The following is a 22039-nucleotide window of genomic DNA, read 5'->3' as shown; positions in this document are numbered from 1 at the left end:
GTGAGGTACTAGGTAGGACAATTGGTTGTTCTCTGTCTCATAGAGTGAAAATCAAGATAACTAGTGGTGAGTCTGATGACCTACATACCATAGTGCCAATATGCACAATGGTTGTGAGAAACTTTTATGGAGCCACTCTATTGATTAGTCCTAAGGATTGCACTAGTCTAACAGGTGACCAAGAGTTATTATGATAAATGTGCTGGAAAGAAGACAGCAACATAGGAGGAATTTAAAATGCACTGCTATCATCTCTTGATAGCAAAATTCAGAAGGATACTGGGAATATTTAGAGAGGGATAAGTAGGAAAATGGCCCTCACAAATTCTGCAGCTGTTTTGTCCAATAAAATAGACCCCAGCACATATTGAGGATAAAATATCTGAAACTACTTCCGTAGATCACAGGATATTAGATGTTGACATGTTGTAATACATTTTAGGACACTATTGTAATTTTCCCGATTCATGCCCTTAAATAGGTATAAATCATTATGTCCTTATATAGGCATAAGAATCATAACCATATTTAGACATAGCTTATGCAGTCCAAATACGGCAGGGCTACTTCCACTAGTTCCGAAAATTTACAATGATTTCTTGGAAAACTCGGATTCAGCAGCTAGGAAGTTTCCCTTGCTCGAGAACTGACTTGTTCAAGAACTCATGGAGTTTTTAAAGAACTCAGACTCTTTGATGACGTTATTATGTCCACCTTTACGTCAAACTCGGCAACTTCAAGGTATAAATATGCTCACACTTGCTTTCGCAAACACACATTGGTTTGGAGCAGTTCGACTATCTACTTACGCGACGCATCCTGCTACAGCAAGTGCCGAAGAAAGCCGACCCTCCAGCAGACGCACTGAGAGAGATGCTGTCTTTTCTCTTGCAAAGAAATCCAGCTCCAGTGTTTCCAAGCTACCCTTGCGGTTGTTGGGAAATCGAGTTCCCGAGACTGACCTTCTCCATTCTAAACTAAGGTACGGAGCTGATTAGACCCTAAGAGAAATCCTGGACAGATTCTTGGCAATAGAATACTACATTTATGCTACACCTCACTTACCTCTTCCCTTGTACTAAGCTTAGGTTAGGTTCACTGGGGTAGGCGTATTTTAGAAGCACCAGTTGAGTACTTTTGGCCTCTGTTATTTATGTATGTATTTATCTATGGTTTAGGAACCATACAATGCTCTTACAGTATTATTTTATTCTACTTTTTAAACTGTATGCGTTATATTTTACAACCAGTTTTACGATTGTAGCCGTTCATTTCTTATGCTTGAGAAAAATGACTGTTCAATAAATCCTTTTATTGAAAACGCCCGTCTATCTATTTCTCTGCACCTCTGGTGAAACGAAGCTTGCACGATTGACTGAGTGAAATATATATCTATTGTTTCCACGATTCTGAAGATCACTTTTATCTTTGGGAAGCAAAGTTGTCATGTTTATGCGGCAGTCTGAAACTAATCCCTTCTTGTGAATTCGAGAACGTTTCTAGTGACATCTGAGCTAGCTGGCACTCACAATTAAGTCTAGTATATTTGATAGAGACCTAGTAGACCTCAGTACTACGTCTAATCTACAGGCTATAATATTCCAATGCGCAGAGCCTATTGGGCATATAGGACCTACACTACAGACCCTTCTAGTCTTGCAAGGAAGAAATATACATTGAAGCACAGATATAGGGAAGGAGGACTGTGGGCAGACAAAGGCATTGGCAGAAGATTTTTTTATAAGGTCTACAAGTAGGGAGAGCCCAATTGCAACTGAAATTAGAAAACGCCCCAGGTTCAATTACCGTACTTCAGTAAACATTTCTTTCAGTTCCCAACAACTTTTGGGGATACCAATTTTCTAAAGATGTTTATAAAGAATTAAGATGTATTTTAAAGAATGCTTCATTTCGTTTTCAGTTAACATTGTCTGCCTAAGATCATGAGAAAATATCATTGGTCCTATTTACAGAAAGGGCCTGAGTCTGGTTGCCAAATGATATATGTTATTCGTTTTTATTGATATAGATTGCAATGTGTATTCTAGAAGGGAGCCAACAGGAAGGTCTATCAATAGCTTAGCAACATTTTGTTTTAAGTCATGTTTTCCACCAATTTACAATAGCAAACACATGAAACTGTTTCTAGCTTATCCTGACTTTTACACTGCATTTGATTAAGTAAAAATAGATATGTTGTTCCAAAAACTCAAAGACCTCCTAAGGGAAAAGAGTCTCAGTAAATGTCATCATGGACCCTACTCAGAAATGTTAAAACAGGTGTGTATAGACATGAAATGAAAAATGATAAAGACATTCAAGACAAAAGGTTTGGTCAAACAAGTATTTCTTTGGCTCCTACACTTATCTTTCCATGTATCAGTGATATCCAACCAGATGTTCTGGCGCTCTCTTATGACATTTGAAGGACTCATTATGCCCCTGTGTCTTCTGCTCCTCATACAGACTACAAAGACATTGCAAACTCAGCTGAAGTTGTTGTGTTGAAAGCATACTGACATGTAAATGACTAAGGGGCACATATACAAAATACAGGTTGCAATAAACTGGCTGCAATTTGCGACCAGTCTTTTCGCCAGCTGTATACAGTTTTATGAACCAACCTATTATGTACTACGAGGTCAGCATGTAACAGCCTCCCAGGATTGTTGCCCTACAATCCTGCATGGAAGGCAGGCATTATGGTGCAAGGGTGCCTGCATTGGTGCTAGGCTGGCGAAACAGCACCGGTGTAGGGAGATAGGGCAGGAAAGCAACGTAAATACGGTGCTTTCCTGACCTTTCCCTGTTATGCGGGGCAGGACAGAAAGGTAACATGGTGCTCTGCCCTGCACCTCTATTCTGCTTAACGTGGCCCAGAGTGTGTGACTAAAGGAATCATTGGTCAGTTTTGAGGTAAAAAATTATAACTTACACTCCACTGCTTTTTCTAGCATGATAATACCGCATTTAAAGTGCCGGGTGTAATTTCCAAAAATGCAATCTTTCAAGTAGATTTTTACGATCAGTCCCAAAAATGTTCCTAGTAAAGTGCAGAGCAGCAGAAAAATGATAAAAATCAATGTTGCTTCATCACTGGAATTATGGAGAGGACACCCATGTGTATTTAATGTGCATGGAGTAGGAAAATACATTTTTCTTTAACAAACATTAATTTGTTTAATAAAGAATAATTAGTGGGAAAATGCCATAGCAAAAATAATCACAGCCTAAAATATTTGTAGGTGATATATGCTGATTAAAGGAGAAGGGTGGGAGGTTCCTATCTTAGCTTATTCAGCCGAAGCAATCAGTGTAGGTGCGAAGTGAATCTTGCTGAAAACTGTACTCAAAGATTAACAGTAAAGTACATGTACTTTTTACTCCATCGGCTGAAAAATGCAAAGGTTTGCTACTTGGCGGAATATATATTTACTTATATTTTTATTTTAAACACCCTCTACGTGGGATGTCAGAGCAGTGTACACACATCCAGTGAAAGTAGAAACATCAACATACAAGTAACAGGTGGCAATCCTTCGGTTTGACATATCAACTTGAAAAACAACTGATGGTCAAAACAAGCAGGGAGTATTTTGTCGACAGTTCAGCACTAGCCAAATGTGTTAGCTGCGGAAATTGCACTTGCAAGAAGAGATTGAAAGGGGTAAAGTAATGGAATGGATGGGACTTAAGTAGGCAGTAAGAGCAGAGGATTTGAGGGTAACAGTTCACCAGGAAAGTATGTAGCATGGAGAGCCTATGACAACATTAGTATAGCTGAAGTTACAAAAATACATGCTTTCGGTCTTGCCAATTGCACCTGAGTCAGCTTCCAAATCATTATAGCAGATACTGAGAAGGCTTAAAAGGTGGCTTTCCTTGTTTCTATGTGTTCAATATCTTTATGTCTAAGCTGAGGTTCTGAGTTCTTCAACACCTCTTGTTGACACTAGATCTATTGAGGATAAATAGCACGAAGTCAGGTTTTATAAGAGGCAGGATCGTGTTAGTAACACAGGCCATCTTAAGCTTGATCCTGGCTTAAAGAGGAAGCAAGTGGAGGATTTTGAGCTTAAGGGAGATATGCTCAACTTTCCTGGTGTGGGAGATGAGTCTGATTGCTGCGTGAATGGCAACTCTAAGTGGGTCTAGATGAAAAATGGAAGCCCCAGTGAGTAATGAATTTCTATAGTCCGTCATCAAGAGATCAACTGTACTGCCAGTCTAAATTTGAAAGGTTGGAGAAATCTGTACGTAAGGTGCATGTAAAGGGGTTTGGAGTACTCAAGCAGGTTGTTAGATGAGATGTACTGTGGTGAGATTGGAGTCCATCAATATTCCTATTGATTTCACCACCATTGAGAAAATTAAGGAAAACACACCACAGTTGAAATGTGCGATCCAGGTGTCAGGAATCCTGATACCATGGGGATGTTCTTTTATTTTTTTTACTTTTATTTAACAATTTAGATGAACGTTACATACATTGAAATTCCATAAGATCAAGGCCTTCATACCAAAATGACATTTGCGTGTGTGTATACACCAAATACGTTTGAATATGTATATTTCATTTGCATGTTCTCCCATCTGCCCAAGGCAATACTATAATACATTTCTCCTGGCAATTTGACATTCCTCGCCTTTAAAATCGTTTATTATCTGGTATTTGAGGTTCAGTTAGGTGAGCCACCCTTTTCCCACCTTACTCCTTTGCGCATTTCGGTCAGGGGTCAATCTCCCGTATATCCACTGCAATATTATTAACTGATTTTTTTTCACCTCGTGTGATATAAGACCTCTACCTACTGTGATCCCACCCTGATTGTTATCACTTGCCACCTTCATTAGTCTCTTCAGCTAAGTATACCATCAAATATGTCTTAAGAGGTTCCCATATGTCTCTGGGGATCGATGTGATTGGGAGTAACTCCTCATATGTTAGCAATTGTTCTTGACAATATCCTACATCTTTTATCCATTCCTTGAATTTAGGGGCCTTCCCCCTTTCCCATCTACATGCCAGTCTACGTTTAGCCATTAAACAGTCAATTGATACTTTATGTCTACTTGTTCTGTGTATCCCAGTTGCGCCAGTGCTGGGGATAACGCTATCTTCTGAGATGTGATTTGTTCCATTGCTTCGGAAACTTGTTGCCAATATTCACTAATACGATTACAATTCCAGACCAGGCGTAAGAAATCTGCGCCTTCCGCCCCACAACTGTCACATCTATTGCTGTCCCTCAACTTATACTTATACGTTTTAGCAGGCGTATAGAATATACGGTGCAAGAATTTAAAATGAATGATATGCAGCCAGTTGCTAGAAGAGACCTGTCCGTTTGTGTACAGCAATAGGTTCATTGCCGATCTGTCAATGCGTATTACAAATCCTTGTCCCACTGTTCCCTTGCTGGGCACTGATCAATAGCCTGTTCACTAAGTACCTTAACACCTTGCGTGCTCGTGATGGAGCATTCCATCACGAGCCGCGGTGGCGCTGTGCTGGTGACGGAATGGTTCCGTCACGGCCCGGCCGCCGAGCCTGCCCGGTGCTGATTACGCGCCTGCGCTGAGGGTTACATTGAGCGGGCCAGGCCGTGACGGAACCATCCCGTCACAAGCACAGCGCCACCCGGGCTCGTGATGGAGTGGTTCCGTCATGAGCATGGCGGCACTGCGCAGCCCCCCCACCCCCCAGCGCTGCGGCGGAATTAGCGCCGCAGCGGAATTACCACTGCGGCCAAGGGGTTAAGATACAGCATAGAAACCGCATTCGCCGACGTTTTGGATTGTAGCACCATCTGTAGTGGAAATAGTGTCTGTGGCTCTGCCGGGTATGCTGTTGTGATTTCTTTAATACTTTGCCTCAAGAGTACATACAGAAAAATGTCCATTGGTGTGGGTATTGTGTTATTAAAAAATTGATTTAATGTACAGAATTTCCCGTCCTGGAATAGATCTCCCCAGCATGTTATGCCTGTCTTTTCAATGACTTTTTTAAAAAGCATTTTCTTGAATAACTTGCATGCGAGGGTGATACACCAATAGGAGTAGAGGAGAATATATTCCTGGTATGTGTAATATTGCAGCAATATGCTGCCAAGCATTAACCATGCATGTGACTGTCGTAGTGTCTTTCTCATGGTCTTTAGAAGTGCTAATTTCCATACCTGCTAACGGGACTGGATCTGCCAACCACTGTTCCACTGCCACTTGTGGCATATACCTGGGGCGGTGAAACCAATAGTGTGCATAGTGGGCTTGGGCACATTGATAATACTATTCAAAATTAGGCACATCAAATCTGCCCTGGGAATATGGTCTGGTGACTATGTACCACTTTAATCTTGGCTGCTTTCCTCCCCAAGTCATTCTTATTAGTTCTGTAGTGCTATGAAAAAGTGTCTTCCAGGATGGTATGGTATGTTCATGAATAAATATAATAATTGGGGCAGCACTACCATTTGAATCAAAGATGCTCTTCCTGAAAGGGAGATGGGCAACAATATCAAGCATGTGACACGCCTCGTAATATTTTCCAGGGCTCTCCTGTAGTTAAGACGTATCAATTCAGGGAGATCAGATGTAACATGTATTCCTAAATATTTTACTTCGGAGCTACACCACTCTTTCCGGAAGTCCAGAGGGAAGGGTGTCGTGGCCATGGTAAGTGGTAATATTTGCGACTTCTCCCAATTGATGTGAATCCCAGAAAGCTCCTCAAATCTAATGAAGTCCCGCAGAATGGGGTTTAAGTTCTGCTGCGGGTCTCTGAGATATAGGGTGATGTCATCTGCGTATAGAGACACTAGAATCTGACATAGCTGTCATTATAGTGCTTTATCCTGATGTTGACGCAGCTTGGCTGGAAGGGGTTCAATTGCTAACGCAAAATGTAGGGGGGACAACGGGCAGCCTTGTCTTGTTCCTGTTGTGATATAAAAAGGGGACGACAGCTGTCCAATTAACAAAACTATAGCTGAAGGGGAATGATATGACAGACCTTTCCATGATAAAAATCCCATGGGTAGTCCCATACGTTGTAATAGCCCCAGCAGGTAATCCCATTCTACCGAATCAAAGGCTTTTGTGGCATCTAAAAAGACCGCAGTGAGTGCCAGGTTAGGATCTACATTTTTCGGAATGGAAAATAGAGTTAGTAAATTATGGGACGTCACTCATCCAGGAATAAACCTGGCCTAATCAGGCAACACTCATTTTTCCATTAACAAGCATAATCTGTTAGATAGTATTTTAGCCAGGATTTGTGCATCGTTAATAATGAGGGACAACGGTCTATATGAATCACTTTGATCTGCAGGCTTCCAAGGTTTTGGCAATGATATTATAAGTGCTTCCCTCATCGAGCAAGGCAGAATGCCGGTTTCCCGAGCCTCTTCTTAAACCTTATTCAATATAGGTATAAGCTGATCGATATATGTTTTGTAGAAGTCTATTGGCAAGCCATCTAGGCCCGGTGTCTTCCCTGACTCCATTTGCATTATTGCAGCCCGGATTTTGTCTTCTTCAAAGGGGGCCTCTAGGAACTCCCTCTGTGAATTTCCTAGCCATCCTAGTGCTACATCCTTGAGATAGCTAGCCGGATCTAACAACTGTTGTCTGCCAGTGCTATATAATGTTTCAGAAAAGGGGGTGGTGATGAACAGAGTGTCTTAATTAAGCAGACCACTCTTACCCAGTCCAAAGATCAGGGCTTGATCCATCACCGTTATTTATCTCACTGCCCCATCCCAGCTCAGAACCTGGCTATATGCAAATCAGTCTGTCCCTGGCCCAGTGCATCATGGAAACAGGGCAGACTTAACTACCAAGCCAATTCTTCACCAGAAAGGAGACAAGCTACCGGGGACCGGTTTCTGGCATTTCAGCCGTCTTCGGCCCGGCTTGCTTGAATCCTGATGGAGCAGTGAGAAAGGGACTCATGTCTGAGTATACGCTGCCACACCTATAGTGGCCAAAAACGATTCAGAAAAGGGGGTGGTGATGAACAGAGTGTCGGAATTAAGCAGACCACTCTTACCCAGTCCAAAGATCAGGGCTTGATCCATCACCGTTATTTATCTCACTGCCCCATCCCAGCTCAGAACCTGGCTATATGCAAATCAGTCTGTCCCTGGCCCAGTGCATCATGGGAACAGGGCAGACTAAACTACCAAGCCAATTCTTCACCAGAAAGGAGACAAGCTAACGGGGACCGGTTTCTGGCATTTCAGCCATCTTCGGCCCGGCTTGCTTGAATCCTGATGGAGCAGTGAGAAAGGGACTCATGTCTGAGTATACCCTGCCACACCTATAGTGGCCAAAAACGATTCGGAAAAAGGGGGTGGTGATGAACAGAGTGTCTGAATTAAGCAGACCACTCTTACCCAGTCCAAAGATCAGGGCTTGATCCATCACCGTTATTTATCTCACTGCCCCATCCCAGCTCAGAACCTGGCTATATGCAAATCAGTTTGTCCCTGGCCCAGTGCATCATGGGAACAGGGCAGACTAAACTACCAAGCCAATTCTTCACCAGAAAGGAGACAAGCTACCGGGGACCGGTTTTTGGCATTTCAGCCGTCTTCGGCCCGGCTTGCTTGAATCCTGATGGAGCAGTGAGAAAGGGACTCATGTCTGAGTATACCCTGCCACACCTATAGTGGCCAAAAACGATTCAGAAAAGGGGGTGGTTATGAACAGAGTGTCTGAATTAAGCAGACCACTCTTACCCAGTCCAAAGATCAGGGCTTGATCCATCACCGTTATTTATCTCACTGCCCCATCCCAGCTCAGAACCTGGCTATATGCAAATCAGTCTGTCCCTGGCCCAGTGCATCATGGGAACAGGGCAGACTAAACTACCAAGCCAATTCTTCACCAGAAAGGAGACAAGCTACCGGGGACCGGTTTCTGGCATTTCAGCCGTCTTCGGCCCGGCTTGCTTGAATCCTGATGGAGCAGTGAGAAAGGGACTCATGTCTGAATATACCCTGCCACACCTATAGTGGCCAAAAACGATTCAGAAAAGGGGGTGGTGATGAACAGAGTGTCTGAATTAAGCAGACCACTCTTACCCAGTCCAAAGATCAGGGCTTGATCCATCACCGTTATTTATCTCACTGCCCCATCCCAGCTCAGAACCTGGCTATATGCAAATCAGTCTGTCCCTGGCCCAGTGCATCATGGGAACAGGGCAGACTAAACTACCAAGCCAATTCTTCACCAGAAAGGAGACAAGCTACCGGGGACCGGTTTCTGGCATTTCAGCCGTCTTCGGCCCGGCTTGCTTGAATCCTGCTGGAGCAGTGAGAAAGGGACTCATGTCTGAGTATACCATGCCACACCTATAGTCGCCAAAAACGATTCAGAAAAGGGGGTGGTGATGAACAGAGTGTCTGAATTAAGCAGACCACTCTTACCCAGTCCAAAGATCAGGGCTTGATCCATCACCATTATATAATGTGGCATAATGTGTAGTGAATGTCTTAAGTATATCCACTATCTCTGTATCTGGCTCCTATAGTGTCTGTTTGTTTCAGCACATAACTGGAAAAGCAAGGTATATGGATTTCTGCCGCTAGGGCTTTACCCGGTCGCATCTCTTCGCCAAATTGGTATGCCACAAAGTATTTACCCCTGAAGCTAACCTCTCTGTCTGCGGTGTCTTTATATTTTGATAATTTCTCTATAAATTGTTTTTGAAGTGCCCCGTCTGCGTCAGCTCTCATTGACCCCTTTAGGTTTTTCAATTCCCTTCTAGTTTCTGTAGGGTTTGGCGTATACCTCAAAGGACCCCCAAACCTTTGGCAATGCAGAGGCCACGAATTGCCTACCAGACTGTCTCCATTCACGCAACTGACCCCACATTCTGCTGGAAGAAATTAGCAATTTCTTGTCCTAGTTCTGTCCAAAACACAATATCTATCAACGTAATCGGCATCAGCCTCCAGCTTCTATGAGACATTCCTAATGACTGTGAGGTCAACGTCAATCACACCGTGGAGTGATGTGAGTATGTTCTCGATAAGTGTTCCACTGTGTCTATCCAAGGCCCCATGCCTCTAGTCATCACCCAGTAATCCAGCCTAGTCCAGGTTTAATACATATTGGTAAAGTCTGTGCCTTCCTGTTTCCCATGGAGTTCATGTCTCTATTCATCAATAAGTCCATTGTCTGACATTGTGCCTTGCAATACTTTGTGTGTTTTGGTATGATGATGCAGGAGTGGCTAAAATCTATCTTTCTCCGGGTTCCATGTGGTGTTAAGGTCTCCTCCCCATAGTATGTGCGTAGATCCTATTGCAAGGATTTTTCCCCATAGCGTAGCTTAGAATTCTGGGTTGTCCACTATTGGACCATAGCAGGATACCAGCGTGGTAGATTCAGAGCCCAGTCTACCCCACATAATGTAATATCGTCCAAACTGGTCATGTGTTAGACCACATGGGGTGTATGGATTATTTTCTTTATTATGATCGCTGTCCCTCTCAAATAAGTCAAGTTAGAGGAGAATGCCATATGGTCTGCCGATTTGTGAGCAAAAGATGGCAGTTTTCGGAGATCTAAATGGGTTTCCTGGAGCGTCGCTATTTGGATCTGATGCCGATCCAGGTATGCCAGGACCTATCTGCATTTTAATGTGTCTCCCAGCCCTCTAACATTCCATGTCAACATATGTATTTTTTGCATTACATTACCCTGGGCCATATGTCATGCGCTGCCAAATTGCATTAATTATTCAATATCTCATGCTTCTACTCTTCCCTTGTGAATGCATTGTCAAAATCAAGGATATTACATCATGCCTTCTCTTTTGTCTAACTAACATATCCCCCCCCCCCACTTCAGCAATCCAAACTCCCTGGTAAGTCGTCTCCTCCTCCCTCACAAATTTACCCAAACAGCCCAAAGATGTTTTATTTTAACCCACATTAGGTGGATCGCCCTTGGGGGTGCCCTAGGGGGCTCACAAGTTTCTTCCCTTCCCCTCCAACTGGTGGAACATTTGGGGATCCCTCTTAGGGGAGAGGGGAAGGGGTGCCCAGTACAGTTAGTCACTAAGTCCCAATTATGCACTTATCTGTTCTGGGTATCTTATCCTGATTTCTTGAGGTCTCTTTCCCTCCATTCTCCTCACATTTCGGATGAGTCCTATAGTTAAGAGTCCTTTGGGATTCTAGGGGGGGAGAGATATTGATCTCCAAAGTTTATATCCAATTGCCAATTGTCTGCAGTCATTTCGCTGTTGGGGATGAGGGCCTTGTGGTCTGTTCTTGAGTAGTACGAATCATGTTCCACCATTTGACCCTTTTCAAAAAGTCTTCCACTTGTTGTACAATAATGAAAAAATATTGTCTGCCTTGATGTGTGACTCATAGGTGTGCTGGGTACAACAGCGCATAGTCTATCTGTGCCTGTCGCAGCTTACGTTTAACAGGAATACATTTATGCCATGCCTCTTGTACTGTGGCTGTGAAGTCGGGGTATATTGTGAACTCTTTCCCCTCAAACGACAGTTGCTTTTTCTCCCATGCCATTCTCAAAGCTATGTCCCATTCGCGGTAATTAGGTAGCCTAGCTAAAATCGGCTGAGGTGGACTTCCCGGAGGTGGCCTAGGGCCCAAGGACCGGTGTGCTCTTTCTACTATTAATTGAGAGGAGAAGGATTCAAACTCCAATAACCCCACCCAGAAGTCGTTCAACAAAGTCTTCCATGCGACCTATCTGAGTACTTTCCAGAATTACAATAACGCGTATATTATTTTGTCTACTGCTTTCTTCCAAATCTTCACTTTTTTCAGCCATGACCTTGAGTAATTTATCCATCTGCACCACTTGTTTCTGTAGCATTGTTGCATTGTCTTCCACATCCTAAATTCGCCTTTCAGTTTCTTTGATTCAATCCTCGTGCTTGTCTGGTTTGTGGGCTATGACATGCATTCTGTTGTTCATAGATTCCATTTAGCACTTGATAGAGACTAGGCTACTTTTCATTGCCAGTAAAAGTTTTTTAACTTCCTAAGGCATTTTCTCTGTTTTGTCTTGTTGTGGGTGATTTGTTTTCTTGGTTTCAAAAGGCAGTTTTGTCTGTTTCCCATCCGTTTTACCCATGGTAGAACTCTTGTGCGCTTCTGCTGTTCACCGGGCTTTATAAGTAGTTGCTCCTTCCTTTTGGCTTTTCGCCTCGGTACTAAGTGTAGCCCCTAAGTGTATTGCCACAATCACTCTATAGGGCTGTAAAATACTGCCCCCTCTCCAATGCAAATCTATGACTCCTTTGCGCTCTCCTCCTTATTATGCAGCGGTAATTAGCTGCAGTATTGGAAATGCTTGGGTCAGGCATGTTTTCTCGCCTCACGTTTGGCTTTGAAAATGTCCCAGCTGCCTTTAGTATCAGTTTAATGGCCCACGGCAGTGTCCCAAAATGCCATGCCCCCTTCAGAGAGGAGTAAATGTTTATAGGCAAGCTTCACCCACCATACACTTCAGCCAGCCCAAGATGTGCATCGACTTCCCAGCGTGCGGCGACTATAGAGTCTCCGGTTCTCTCATGTACCTGCTTACGCACCCTAAGTTACTGCCAATGGGGGCAGTGGTCTTAGGCATTTAGGTAGGCATCGACTCGCACCACTCCTCAGTTTTAGGCCTGGGAAAAATGTACTGTCCAACTGCCCTCCTCAAAGAAAAAGTGGGGCCACCCCAAGTCTCTCTCCGCTCTGCCCTTCGCGCTGGAAAGCCAGTCGCTGTTGTGTGGCCCTCACTCCCTCGGCATCGCATGAATGGGGTATCCGCTTGTTTTGCTCGACAGCCTCATCTGAGTGCTTCAACCTCTGCCTCAAATTCAGTGGGCACCGGAATATTTGATGGCGAGGTGTGTATCACCAGTTTTCTACTCTGCCTCTCTTTGACCATCAGGGAGAGGGAAGGACTCAACAATCTCCAAACCGCATAGTCCTGCTATAAACACCGGTGCTCAGAGAGTTCCGCGATGCAGCCTTCAAGCCACGTGTAGCAGCTTACACCACTTTCAGTACGGGCAAGGCCTAAATGCTCGCTGGGCCCTCTGCCTATGGGTGGATATCGCCCGCTTACCGTCCTCCCTCTCTCCCGGGACTCGGCCTCCTGGGAGGTCTGTTATTCCACAATCATATCTCTCCCAATTCTGAGCTACACATCCATTTGGGCAGGATAATTGGACCAATGTCGTGTCCGGACGGCAGGAGCCTCACAGCAGGGCTGCCATATTGTCCGTGCACCAACTAGTGCCTCCCTACCATGGGGATGTTCGAATACATAAGCTCAGATTTCTCCATCTTAAGCTTTAGGAGGTTCTCTTCACTTTTTATTTGTTGTAGAGTCAAATTTGGGGTATACATACCCTGTAGGAAAGTTATTTTATGCAAATCTGGGGGATGTATGTCGTTACAACGCATACCTTTACTACGCATTTTTTTACACCGCAACATCCATACAAACGCATTCCATTACAAAGCATGCCATTACAACGAATTCTTTGAAACAACCTTTACAACGCATTCCACTACAACGCATACTACATTTACAACGCATACCATTACAACGCATACCATTACATTGCATATGTGGTAAGTATTGGATAGTGTAGGGGTAAAAATTACTATTCTAACTCCAGGGGGTGCTGCAGTAGGGTAAGTGTTGGATAGTGTAGGGGTAAAAATTATTATTCTAACTCCAGGGGGTGCAACAGTAGGGTAAGTATTGGATAGTGTAGGGGTAAAAATTACTATTCTAACTCCAGGGGGTGCAACAGTAGGGTAAGTGTTGGATAGTGTAGGTATGCGTTGTAATGGTATGCGTTGTAATGACTGTGTTGTAATGACATGCGGTGTAGTGGTATGCTTTGTAGTGACATGCATTGTAATGGTTGTGTTGTAATGGTATGCATTGTAATGGATGTTGCGTTGTAAAAATTTTGGTTTAAAGGTAGTGCGTTGTAAAAGTTGCGTTGTAAGTGTTGTTTCCCAAATCTGGGTATTGTCTCCATGTGGATCAATAACCACTCATGAATCTTCCAACAAAATTCTCAGTGACTCCATGTAAAGATTGAACAGCATTGAAGCAATGTAGCACTGGCCCTTGAGGGACCCCACAAAGTATAAAAGGCATTTTTAATTTATGAATTCCAATTCAGACAAACTGTGTTTTAATAGAAAGGAAAGAGTCAAACTAGTTTCAACTTTACCAGCATCCTCCAGTTTAAAAGACAGACCCTTTAGCTTAGTCACCTGATCCTCCACTTAGGTCTGAGTAGCCTGAGTTGTCTCTGTCTGCTCAGATGAGATGACATTGGCTCCCCATAAACCCACCTCATTTTCTAGGTTCACACTGACCCCAATCAGAATAGGGAGCCACATCCTGCCAAATGACAGGAACTGGGTGCTCATCATTAAGTGTGGGCGGACATTTCCATTACACCCACGGAATGTGCGATAATTTTGCACCTTCCGCAAAGAAGGCGGAAAACAGGGAAAATTATTGCACATTCTGTAGCCTGTAAATCTAATTTAATAAGGTGGGCGGGTAGCAGGAGGCGGGCGGGCGGCTCGCGAAATGGAAATATTGTGGAGAGACACGGAGATGTGTTTAATTTCCGTGCCTCTCCGCAATAGTCCCTTCCGCGACTTCCGCCCACCCCTACTCATCATACTGAGCGTGTAGAAGGGGCTTGGCCTGGAGCACATGCATTACCATAGGAGGATGGTGAGACCTGAGCCTGGGCATGAAATTCCACTCCGCTCATGGAGTTTTGAGGGTTTTTCCCATACTGCGATCCTCATAACACGCAGAGTTTTGAAAAACTCCGCTCCACGTAGCAGAGCAGTGTTTTTTCCTCGCTCGCGCTTTCCATTGTTACATTTGTGAGCGTGAGTGAGTGAAATCTTACTCCAGACCACCTCTCTGTGAGATTTCTCAACATGGAAGGTTACAGATGGCCACTACCACTAGCGTTGAGAAACCTTCCATTCACATTGAGGAAGTTTCCACTGGAGTAGAACATTTACTCGAGGGGTAGAAAGAAGCATGCTCTCTTTCACTACGCATGATTTCATTCACGCTGCTTTTCCAGTGTGGGACAAACACAAGGCGATAAGTGCGAATGGCAGGCGCAATCCACTCCACAGCTTGTGGAACTCTGCATAGTGCAGGGCAGAGATCCATGGAACTCCGCAAACTCTGCCCAGGCCTAGTCTGTGCCCTCCATTGTTATTTGCATTGATGCTATCAACCCCACTGTGAGCAGTGCCACTGCATGTTCTCATTCCTTTTGATAGGGGAAGTGCCTCTCTAGAGAGATCTTCTGAGGAGGTCTCCTAAAAAGTTTTTGAGATTTCTGTCGAGTTACAGTAGACCCGGTTCAGGACTTGGGAAGTGGTGCCCCTGCTTTGTAGGTCTCAAGCTGACGCGATACTGCTTTTGGTGTTTCACAAAAGTGGATACTACCATCTAATAGGATCTGAAATTTAGCAAGACACCTAAATGAATATTGAACACCCTCCTCACAGAGAGCTTTCTTAGCTTCCACAAAGGAGGCCGGTTGCATCTGAGTTTTGATTCCCCATGTTCCCAGTGAGGGTGTTTAGGAGAAGTAACACTAGCCTGCGGGGTGCAGCATCTCCTCAAGCAGGGGCCATATCCAAGGAGCCCCCCAATCCTGGGGGGGGCTTATCATAGGTATGATTGCATACAGTGTCTAACAGATGTCTTCCCCTCTTTTGCTCTCTAGCTGCTCCTGGGGGAGGGAGTCCCTGACCATCTGCAGTATTTCACAAAGCTGCAGTTACCACTGTACAGACCATCTCACCACTCAGCCACCAACATCTCACTGGGTAGTTTCCAGGGCATTGAGCCCCTGTTATGCATTGACCAGGAAATGTAGGGGCCCCCATGCCTTCAAGGCCCAAATCACAGCCCTACGCCCAGCCTTGTGCAGTCCGCACATCGGGCCCGATCTCCCATGTCACAGGTAAGAGCTCAGCCAGTGGTGTCAAGGTCATCACAGCCCAGTCGCTCCTGCTCTGACACTCTCCACCAGTCTGAGGACCTGATGCCAGGACGAGTGGCTCAGGGGGAAGATCACCTGATGCAGCGGGCATCCCCCACTGTATCATCTATTGTGGTCTCAGCCCCGATGACCAGTACCGCTCTGCAGCACAGCAGGTGAGCCCCGTCAGCTCTACGATTCGGCCCTAGCCCCATGCAGTCAACCATCTCACCTCACCGTTATAGGGGGTCCCCTACTCATTGCTTCATCCTGGAGGGTCTTGCAGGATGAACCGCAGCAGTGAGTCACCACCTATAGTAGTATTTGTGCCCGCTCTTCTTCACAGTCAATGGCTCCGTCCCACGCTATCTTGCGGCCAGGACACCTTTGGGCAGTATCCAGAGCAAAACTTCCCCGCTGTTCACCCTCAAACTATTCTCAGCCTGCATTTCATTCCAGAGGGGCAATACAGCAGGGATGCAATCCCAGGCTCATCTGTAGATGCCCTCAATCCCAATACAACAGAATTTTCACTGGGCTGGTGCGGATCAATAGGCTCACACTGCCACCATTTTTTGCATCTTAGCCAAGCCCCTTCTAACACAGCTTCTAAAGAAATAGGAGTAGAAGTCTTGTTTGGAGACAGGTATCTCGTTTGAGACTTTTGTGGGTAGTGGTGTGGATCTTCACATCTAGGTAACCATCTTGTACTGCGTCCTAGCGACACCCCTTCAATTCACTTGTTAATGCAATTAAGATTATTAGTGGTGGAATCATGCCAGGTAATCCACTTACACTCATGGATGGTCTCTTAGGAATAGGAGTGATTAATGCTTTTGTGATTTATCTGCCATTGTAAATCACCGTGACTGTATCATAATGTGCTACTAATGAGGCCATAGCCGAATAGGAGTAGAAATGATAGTGATGGTAGTCAATCACAGTTTTTATCTTCTGTGTTGTGTTTCCCACCGAGTTAGTGTTGAAGCACAGTAGTTGCATATATTACTCAATTGGTTTTAAAGACCGTGCATTATCTTAGTGTGATTGTTATGTTGTTACATTCAATAATTAATTTAAAATGTCATGAAGAATCGCGTCCACAAACCCACCCTTCGCCTGAGCACACTCCCCGACGAGCCCACAGACCTGATGGAACACCTTTACTTCAAAATACAGGCCAGCCCTACCTCCACCCTCTGAGAAACCCTCATCTATGGACCCCCTGGACCCTGCAGACTTTTCGCCAACTCCATCACGGACATCAACTACACCCTACTGGGAGACCTCAATTTCCACCTCAACAACCAACTGGACCCCAGCACCACATCCCTCCTGGACAACTCCTCAACATTGGACTCCGCCAGATCGAGACCAAACCCACGCACTCAACAGGACACACCCTCCACCCCCTCTTCACAACAGGAAACTCCATCACCTTCAGCCACACCACCGAACTCCCATGGTCTGACCATCAATGCGTCCACTTCACCTTTAGAACACCCACCATCCACAGACACCAGCACCTGCTCCCATGAAGAAACTGGACCAAAATCACTGACGACCAGCTAACCTCATCACTCAGCAACTCCACCCCAACCATCATGGAAAACGACAACCCAAACACCGCAGCCTGAACCCTGCACAGATGGATCTCCGACAACGCCAGCACCATAGCTCCCCTCAAGAAAACCAACAACACCCACGCCAAGACAGCTAGATTGTTCACCACCGAACCTCGAAAGTCCAGACGCACTTGCCGCCACCTCGAAAAGGCCTGGAGGAACACCAAATCCACAGAAGCCCACAACAACTTCAGATCCACCACCAAAGCCCACCACCAACTCATCATAAAAATGAGGAAAAAAGCGAGAATCTCCACTATTGCACACAACAGCCAAGAACTCTTCAACATCATCAAGGAGTTCGCCCAACCCACCAGCAAGGCCACCAAAATCCCACCCTCACAAGACCTCTGCCACAAACTCAGCACCCTTTTCCACCACAAAATCAAGACAACCAACACACTGAACTCCCACCAACCACCCAAAACACCCTGAAGCCAGCGATCAACAGCTGGACAGCCCTCACCACTGAAGACACACTGAAGACGATGAAGTCAGTCCACTCCGGGGCCCCCACGCCACGAGCCCCTGTACCCACCACATTTTCAACAGAGCCACCAACACTATCGTACCCATGCTCTGCCACACCATCAACCGCTCCCTGGCAACCACCTCGTTACCCGACAACTGGAAACACGCTGAGATCAATCACCTCCTGAAGAAACCCTTGGTGGACCCAACTAACCTCAAAAACTACAGACCCATCTCCCTGCTCTCGTTTCCAGCGAAAGTCATTGAAAAAGCCATCAACAGCCAATTCGCCACATTCATCGAAGAACACAACATCCTCAACTCCTCCCAATCCAGCTTCAGAAAAAAACACAGTACGGAAACCTCCCTCCTCACTGGAACAGACGACATCCGTACCTTACTGGACAAAAGAGAAACAGCAGCCCTCATCCTCCTCAACCTCTCAGTAGCATCCGACACTGTCTCTCTCCTTACCCTAATACACAAACTCCACATCGCAGGGATCCAAGACAAGGCCCTCGACTGGATCCGCTCCTTCCTCTGCGGCAAAACGCAGCGTGTCAGACTCCCCCCTTTCCTCTTGGACCCTACACCTACCACCTGCAGAGTCCCCCAGGGGTCCTCCCTCAGCCCTACGCCTTTCAACGTCTACATGGCTCTGCTCGCCCCCATTGTCAGAACCTACAGACTCAACATTGTGTCATACTCAGACGACAACCAACTCATCCTCTCCCTATCCAACGAACCCAACACCACCAGGCACAACTTTTGAGAAAGGATGGAAGCCATCGCCAAATGGATGAAAAACAGCTGCCTAAAACTAAACACCAACAAAACGGAAGTACGCATCATGGGTCCAAACCCCAACACCTGGAATGACACCTGGGGGTCCCCCGCCCTCGGAAGCCCGGCCACCCTCACGGACCACGTACGCAACCTGGGAATCATCCTGGACTCAGAGCTCAAAATGGACCACCAGATCAACTCCGTCTTGTACTCCTGCTTCCACGCCCTCCGCCTCCTACGTAAGACCTTCAAATGGATCCCCCTTGAACACCGAAAGACCGTCACTCACGCCCTGGTCACCAGCAGGCTCGACTACAGCAATGCACTCTATGCCGGAATAAACAAAAACCTCACCGCAAGCTACAGAACATCCAAAACGCTGCTGCAAGACTGTTCCTCAAACTGCCAAGACACTGCCATATCTCCCAACACCAGTGCACACTCTACTGGCTCTCCATCGAAGCTAGAGTCACCTTCAAGATGCTAACCCACGCTAACAAGGCCCTCCACGACATCGGACCAGCATACATTAACAGCCTACTCAAATTCCATGCACTCCAAAGGACCCTGCGATCAGCCCAGCTCTCCTATTCCGTGGTCCCCAGCACTAGAAAGACCAGATCGGGAGGCCGCTCCTACTCCTTCCACCCAGCCAGAGCCTGGAATGACCTTCCGCTCCACCTCAGACAGATAACATCGCTCCCCATCTTCGCAAGAAACCTCAAAAACTGGCTCTTCAACAGACCCCCTCCTTGATGGCCTGCAAGGTGCGACCCCCCCCACACCCCAGTGCCTTGAGACCCTTACAGTTGAGCAGTCGCGCTTAACAAACACCTGATTGATTTGATGATTGATGAGGTACAATTCACAATGTCCTTCTAGTGGTTGGAGCACCAATAAACTTTAAATGCCGTTTTGGGGTGCAAAAAGGAGACAGGAACACACTAAATGTTTTCTTGGTTTCTCAAATGTGAGTGCACTACTTATTTTTAGCAACTTAGCTTATTGGAATTTGATTACTCAGGTTTAAACACATAAGACATTGGTTGTTTGATTTTGGTTTGGGTGTCAACAAGGATTATATTCGTGAAAACCACAAATATTGTGTTGCTTTTCACAAATGTCTTGGGGCATCCACTTTCCATGGAGTTTTTGGCAACGATGTCTGCTTCTTTGAAGTAGTCTTTCAATTTGTGATTTTCTTCAAATTCTCAAATATGGCCCATAATGTGGATCCTTGCCTATTGCTTTAGAGTGATGACTAGTGTTTTGCAGGGGATGGTTTTTGTTCAGGTATTTTTTTTAAAGTTTCATGGAAAGTCTGCCTAAACAGTTTTAACAGTGAGGTCTATCAAGTTGGTATATTATTTGTTTCATGAGTAAAAGTAAAGTCATTATTCTAAAAAAAAGTGATAGGACAGACATATCAAAATAGGTGATCACATAGCATGCCATAATTTTGTGTTCTAGAGGAAAGTAATTGGGTCAGGATTGATAAACCTCTCAAGTTTAGTCAAATATAGCCTGAACCGTATTAGGTCCAAGCTAGCATCAACCAACCTTTCCTTGATCTGAAAATAATATTTATCTGGAAAGAAGAATTAATTGTGTTGTGTTCCTGATTTGTGACACAAAGATTTCAGTTGATACTGAAAATGTACGGGTCCAAACTAACATGTTTTTTTTTAATAAATAGTGTGTCTCTTGTCGGTTTATTTGCATACATTGACTAGCGTCACCACCAAATACTTTTGGAATTTAAGTCAGGGTCTATAAGCTCAAATTGTAATACACATATGACTAAATATTAGGCAATGTCTTTATAAAAGATGCACTCATATCTGCAGTGCAGTTTTAGAGGTGCACCACATCCCGGGGAAACTGGCCAACCTGGGAATTAGTTTGGATCTAATGTGTTAGGGACTGTGTATAGTGCAAGTGCTCTGGTGTGCTTGATATTGAGAATACTGTGGGGCATATCAGCAAGGGCCGGCGATAAAATTATCGCTGCTTTAGCGTCTGTTTTCAGATGAAAAGCGGTGATAACTTTATCGTACTATCAGCATGGACACGCTAACGTGTGTTTCCATGCCTCAACGCCATTTACCTTAACGCCCATCTTTGCATCTCTAATGAGATGCAAAGCGGGCGTTCATTCCCAAAATAACGGGGGAAATGTCGCGAACCTAACTTTCTCCAATTATCAAGCTGCACGCTAACATGCAAGCGATTAGAAAAGCATCGCTAACCACGGTTATCACTAATTTCCTTACGCCTGCTTGCAGTCTGACTTAGCCATGATATCCAATGGAAGGTGGATCTCATGGCTGAGTCTGCCCTGCCCTATTATCAAGCTATCACCAAAAGTTGTGCGATTATCTCTGGATTTCCAGTGATAATCGCACATTTGGGAGCTTGCACCTGGAATGTTATCACTGTTGAGATAAGCGTTGCTGATAGCACGCTATCTCAGCGATAAAATTCAGCATTAGCCGGCGATAATTATCCTTGCGCTAAGTGCGCTGAGCGATAATTATCTCTGGCCCTTGCTGATATGCCCCTGTAATTGTTTTTTCTTAGAATGCATTCAGTATATGCTTGTGTGGTTGGTTCATTACTCAGTGTCACAAGGGGTAGAGAATCCTCACAAATAGGATTGCTTCACACTGGAGACCAGGGTCAATTGATGCTAAGTAGTCTTTGTCTTGTAGCGATGTAAACCTTGCATCTGAGATTCCATCAGTATAGAAGTCTTGGTACTTGTCACTGTTGATGACCCACAGTATTAATGCTCCAAATTCTATCCCAAAGAGACTACCCTCTATCTATTGTTGTTTTCAGATGCAGGTGATAATCACAAATTTCATCTTAGTAGGGCTCTTTTTGAGTAAATCTTGCATTTCTAGGCGTTTATGGTAGCAAAGACGTTCTTCAGGTGAACAAGGTCATAGTCAGAAGTTGTGGGTGCCTATGCCCTTATTAGAAAACAGGAATCACAGAATTCCATTTACATGTTAAACTCAATGACAAGAGAATAAAGCCTTGGAAAATTCCACAGAAGGTAAAAAGGACACGGATCTGGAGAGACTCACCTTGAACAGCTGTGCACTGTTCTCCAGGTAAG

Source organism: Lissotriton vulgaris, chromosome 10 (assembly GCF_964263255.1).
Source record: "Lissotriton vulgaris chromosome 10, aLisVul1.2, whole genome shotgun sequence".
Taxonomy (NCBI): domain Eukaryota; kingdom Metazoa; phylum Chordata; class Amphibia; order Caudata; family Salamandridae; genus Lissotriton; species Lissotriton vulgaris.
This window is presented reverse-complemented; position numbering follows the sequence as displayed.